The sequence below is a fragment of the Galeopterus variegatus genome, unplaced genomic scaffold (genome assembly GCF_000696425.1).
Source record: "Galeopterus variegatus unplaced genomic scaffold, G_variegatus-3.0.2 Scaffold932, whole genome shotgun sequence".
Taxonomy (NCBI): domain Eukaryota; kingdom Metazoa; phylum Chordata; class Mammalia; order Dermoptera; family Cynocephalidae; genus Galeopterus; species Galeopterus variegatus.
In genome coordinates, this window is record NW_007727043.1 from 211724 (window position 1) to 217988 (window position 6265).

A 6265-nucleotide genomic window follows, 5' to 3' on the forward strand; every position below is an offset into this window, starting at 1 on the left:
GGGCTGGGGCTGCGCGGCCCCTGCCCCACCGCGGCCGTCGCTGTCCCTCCCGCAGCCGCGAACCTGAGCTGCTACCAGTGCTTCAAGGCCCGCAGCCCGCGGCTGTGCGCGCCCGCCCCGTGCCGCCCCGACGACCGCGTCTGCGTCTCCAGCCAGGTGCTCGTCACCCCGAGTGAGTCCCCCGGGCGGGCCGGGCGGGGGTCTGCAGGGAGCGGCGCCCACCGTGCCTCGGCTGCCCCTGGGCTCGGAGGAGTGTCCAGGAGTCTGGATTTTGCTTGTCGTCTCCTCGGCCTGAAGTGCCCTTCCCCTAGGGACTGTCAGCAGGACAAAGGCCTGAAGTCACTGGACTTGAGGGTCAGCCGGGCAGGGGCCTTGCAGTCCCCGGGTGGGGGGCCTCCCGGAGACTCCAGCTCACCGAAGCCACACACTCGCATGGCTGCCCCTGGGGCTTGCCAAGTGATAGGACTTTATTTTAGGAACAAGCGTGAGAGAAGATGTAAAGTCCGCAGGAGCACATTCCCTAGCCCCCTGACACGCTGACACGTCACTGAGAACACTCACTGAGAAAAGCGTGGAAATGTCCAGAGAGAGACAGGTGGACAGACGGATCTGTGCTGCTGAGAAAACACGGTTCGGGGTTGCTGTTCTTGCTAGATGGTTCCAGCTCCGGGTCGGCCAAGGCCAGCAGAGCTGCCCCCTCTCTGTGGCTTTAAGTCCCGGGTCCTGGCTGCAGCAGGCCACCATGTAACCCTCCTGCCACAGGGAACCTTAGGAGGGCTTCCATTTCCTGACTGTCAGGGAACGGTGCAAGAAATGCAGGTCGCACAGTCGGGTTTCCTGTAGGCAAATCTCAGGTGAGACCCTCCTAGGGTCCCTGAGAACACAGTCCACCTTTGGCCTGTGCTGCAGAGCGGACTTCTGACGTGGAGGTCCTGCAGGGCGCTGTCCCACACCATCCGCCCAGCCCGTCACGACCTCGTGGGAGTGATGACTCTCTTACACCTTCACCACTCTGGCAGGTTAAAATGACATGTCAAGACAGGATTTTCGCAGAGAAAGTGCTCAGGCCCGTTCTGTGTCCTTGTGTGACAGCCCTGCCTCACCTCTTTTTCTTACTGGAGAGAAAGACTCTGCCCATGGCGAGGGCATTGACACTTTGAGTAGCGTTTGCCCCTTTCCTCCAGTTTTGTTTTTTTTCTAGCATTGTTTTTCCTTTGTTGTTGGCTCCACCTGAGTTTTGTATCTACAGTTTTTCTTGGCCTGGAAGGGGAAGTGACAGTGACCCCTTCACACGGGCAGTGGGAGCCCAGGAAGGCTCTCTTCTGGGGCCACCTGGCCAGGAAATCTGCCTGACCTTTGATGTCTGTACCCCAAAAACTGTGGGTACAGAGTTGGGGCTTCTGGAGGAGGCCACCACTCCATGCCATGTGCTGGAGACTTTCTTCACGTTATCCCAACTCCTGTGCGACTGAGCAGTGTCCTGTGTGACATGCTACAGGAGAGTACAATGCAGTTGCGACAGAAAACATCGCAACATAGTGTAATGCAGCGTGATGCAGTATAATGTGATGCGATATACTGCAGTGTCATATGGTACAGGACAGCATAACGCAGCACAGTGCCACATGATGTAGTCCACTATAATGTGATAAAATGTGATGCGACACAACAGACAACAGGACAGAACATAATCATATGACACACCACACAAAAGTGGGTTCCACCCAAGAATGTCTTCTCTCTACAGTTCAGGTTTTGAGTGTTTCACTTCCCTGCAGTGGCTCAGTGGGTGTCTCTGCCACATCTTTAAATGAAGAGTCCGGGGACATGGGAGCCCAGGGCTGGGCGCCCAGCAGTTCTCTGCGGCTGCCGCTCCCTTCTCACTCTGCTCCACTTCACCCCACCTTCCCACGACTTGCAGGACCCAGGCCACATCTGCCTTCAGAGAAGAGCCCCCAGTAGAGCCAGCAGTCCTAGAGCCGGTCTTTGCTGTGCCACTGGTTGGAGGTGACCTTGGGCAGCTATGCTGCCACTGCTCTGCAGCACCTCACCTGTGAAAGGACAGGAGAAGGCGATCCCTGGTGCCCCTGCAGGGCCAGTCTAGTTCTGGTCCCCACTGCCTGCACGGAAAGCACACTCGTGCCTCTCCCCCATCACATGGGTCCCTTCTTCCTGGGGGCTCTGGGGCCACCTGCCGTCTCCTGTCTTCTGCAGGAACAAGGGTGAGCAAGCTCTTGGTCAGCAAGCGCTGTGCTCCCAGATGTCCCAACACCAACAGGATGTTTGAATGGTCACTGGCGCCCGGGCTGCAAGGCATCATCACCAGGCGCTGCTGCTCCAGGAATCTCTGCAACAGGGCGCCATCTGCGCAGGCGGGGCTCTGGGCCCTGCGAGGGGGGCTCCTGCTCCCGGTGGGCGTCGGCTTCCTCTGGACCCTGTTGTGAGGACCTTCGCTCTTCACCCCCTTAGCCCCACTGGCCCACCGTGTCCTCCCACCTGCAGCCACCATCCTGCCTCCATTCCTTCCAGGACACTGGAGGGGAGGGGTCACACCCACTCTGAGGTGGCAGGGAGGGTGCCCTCGCCTCCACCTGGACGCAGCCTCCACCTTCCCCGTCCCCGACGGGGGCCCGTTTGCTCAGGAAGCCTGGCAAGTGCAGGCCTGCTCCTCCTGGAGAGGGGTTGGCATTTCCAGTTTGGGGAAATGGCTCCTTGTGTGAAGTCCCTTACCCTGCGCAGATTGCCCAGGACCCTAGGAGGGGCAGGAAGGGTCTGGGCGAGGTTTGAGCCCTGGCTCCACCTCCCATCTCCAGCTACCTCTGCCCAAGGGGGCCAGGCAGAGTCACACTGGGGGTGCCCCAGCCGCAATTGAGACCATGACCTTCACTCCCCTGAGACAATAAACTCTCGTTGCCCCCGGCACCCACTCCTGCTCCTCGGCCGTGTCCACCTCCTTGCCCGGCTCTAGACAAAAGCCTCTGTGAATGGCCACCGTCGATGACTGCAGTGTCCAGATCTGGACAAAACTGTCCACCTGGACTATGGCCACACTGAGGATAGGGACTGTCCCTGCAGCTGGGTCCAACATTGGGTCAGCAGATATCACAGCTAGAGTCTGTGATCCTAGAAGGAATTGGGAGGGGTCTGGAGGGCAGAGTCTGTGGCACTTAACGGGTTGAGGGACCCGTCAGGGCAGCCACAGTGGGATGTAGGAGAGGACAGGAGAGAGGGCTGGGCAGGGGTCCTACAAGACACGTTTGATCACAGTTGGGCTGCAGGAGGTGAGACCTGTGGGCTGGGCAAATGCACCCAGGACAGCCAGGGCCTGGCCTGGAGTTGGGGGGGTGTCACCAGATGAGCAAGTAGGGCAGGGGGACCAATGTTCAGCTCAGGGCTGGCTGGGCTGAGTTGGGCACCATGGGACATCGGGGAGGACAGGGAGGGGGGTGGCTAAGACAGAGGCCCTCTGTGCAGGGGGTGAGGAGAGTCTGGGTCAGGGGCAGTCCCACCAGGCAGCACAGCCCCCAGAGCGCAGGATGGTGCTGTGTCAGCCTGCTCCCCCTCTCAGGTCTGCACCTCTGCCCCCGCTCTCCAGCTAGTCATCATGTCCCCCACAGACTAAGGTGGGTCCAGCAGCCCCTGGGGTGGGTTGAGGATGACCTTGGGCCTCGGCTCCCCCGCTCCCAAGCAGGTGGCCGGGCTTGCGGGAGAATTCCCAGTCTGGGTCAGGACCTCTCCCCCTTTGTTTGCGGTTGTGAGTATTCATACTGAATTTCAGCCCCTCACACTCTCACCGGGACACTATCCAGCGCTTCACAGGTGGGCTTCCTGGTGCACTGGGGCCTCGGGAATCCTGAGTCCCCAAGCCTTGGGGCAGCCAGCAGGGCCAGTGCTAAGGGGAGGTTCTCTGGGCCCCTGGCTTGGAGGCTCCTGTTTCCCCATGCAGGGGCTGCTGGGGGCCCGGTCTGGTCCTGACGAGGGCAGGCCTAGGGGGTCTGTCCTTGGGCTGTATCTTCCTAGGAAACGTGTGTAACTATAATCTGTGCTGCACCGAGGGCCACCATGCCATCTCCCCATGGACCACGGCAGCAGCCCCTCTCTGCATTTTGTGGGGCTGGGGACCCTGATCCTTCCTCTGGGCAGGGACCCAGGATCTCATGGTGAGCTCTCAGCTGGAAATCAGAAACTTTGCAGAAAAAAGGGATTAAAAAAGTGAATGAAGGAAAGATACGCATCAGCGTGACCGAATGCTCCTGAAATTAGTGAGAAAGGGGTCCCTGAGCAGTGAACATGTGCTCCCTGAGAGCCGAGTGTGGGGCTGGGAAGTGGCGCTGCAGGGACCACCAAGGATGCGTGAACAGGACGGAGCCTCCCTCCCCTGGGGCTGCGGCTTCCCACCCAACCACTTAACTCCCAAGTCCCTTTGACCAAGAGAGATTCTGGGTCACTGTCCCACTCTCTCCTGGGCACCGAGGCCCTTCCCCATTATTTGCGGGACCTGAGCGATATGTGGCCAGCACGGGGCAGCAGCCAAACCTGGGCATGAGCCCCCAGCAGGAGGAGCACACGAACGCGGGCGGGTGGCTCGCACCGTCGTGGATGTGGGAGCGCCTGACGGGGAGCGGGGAGCGGGGAGCAGGCAGCCGCACGGTCCAGGTGCACGGCTCGGGAGGGTAGGGTGACCGAGGAAAAATGAAGTCAGCCATTTTGGCCACCAGAATCCATAGTTTTTTATAAGAATAATGGCAAACAAAATTTTCCTTATTTACCCTGTAATTGCATAAAGTTTGCTCTTTGTGCTATAAAGTTCTGTGAGTTTTGACAAATGCTTAGTTTGTCACCAATACCATGTCTGGTACAGAATCAGGAATCAGACGGGTCGTGCAGGAAAGTCAGCGTGGCCCCGTGTTCTGCCCCCTGCCTTGTCCTCACTGCTCCCAGCTGCTGTGCGTACAGTCACCCAGCCACCAGCACTTCCTGCCAGACCTGGAAGGGGCACTCCAGTACCCTCCCTGTCCTAAACGTCCAGCTCTGTACCACTGAAAAATAAATTATCCCAAGGACCACGTTCTCTGACCACATGCATTTAAATTAAATGTTTATGACAAAGAACATAGACTTTAAAATCCCACGTATTTGGAAGTTTTACATTTCAATTAATTCATCTGTTAAAGAAGACTTCATAATAGGGTTTTGTAATTCCCCGAGCTGAGTGGTCATAAAAATCAGTCCAGCTACTGTTTTAAAAGAAAGTGGTGCTTAGAGGAAAGTGTTAGACTTATATTCGCCCCCGTGTTAGAGAAGAGCCGAAAACTGGTGAACCGTGTGTTCAAATCCAGAACCTCGAGGAAGAACAAAGAGCTAAACCCAAAGAAATTATAAGGAAAATACCTCAAAAATGTGATTTAACAAAATCCAAACCAAAATGAAATAGATTCACAAAGCCAACAGACTCACAAAACAGCAGGCTCCCTGGCAAGATTAAGAATGAGATGCAAAGAGGAAATCCAGAGAAGTAACACGGGTAAGTACAGAGGCCAGACCATACCGATGATACGTTGATACGGAATTATAGAAACAGGAGACCTAATCCCAGCGACAGAAAGCGGATCAGCGGCTGCCTGGAGCCGGCTCTGGGGGCCCCACTGAGGCGACAGGGCACGCACTGGGCCGAGGCAAACGTTCGTCCTGTGTGCGGTGGGTTCATGGGGACAGTGTACGCGTTTCCAGCCCACTGCAACAGTCCATCTGCAACTGATGGTACTTGTCATCTGTAAATCACACTCCAGTAAAGTTGATTAAACTATTACAAGAGACTTATTGCATACCTCTATGGAATAAGTTTGAAAATTTAGATGAAATGGAATATTTCCTAGTAAAACCACAATTCACCAAATTTGACCCAAGAAGTAAAGTTTCCATGTTCCTTTTCCAAAGCGAGCATAACATCGGTAGCTAAACCTGATGAAGACAATGCCAAAAAGGATATTATAGCATTACCGTATATCAGTTTAACCATCTTGAATAGAATAAAATATTAGCAAAAACGTTCAATCGCATATCGTACAATAACATGGTGTGTGTGTGTGTATGTTTGGGCGTGAGTGTGTGTGTGCGCCCTGAAGCCAAAAACTAACTGTGCGGAAAGCACTGGGTGGAGTCCAGCAATGCACCAAACGAAAGGAGGAAACGCACTGCTGCACTCCAGATTGTCCTGGAGACCCTGCAAATGAACGTCAATGAGAGAAAGCAATTCAAGGCGTGA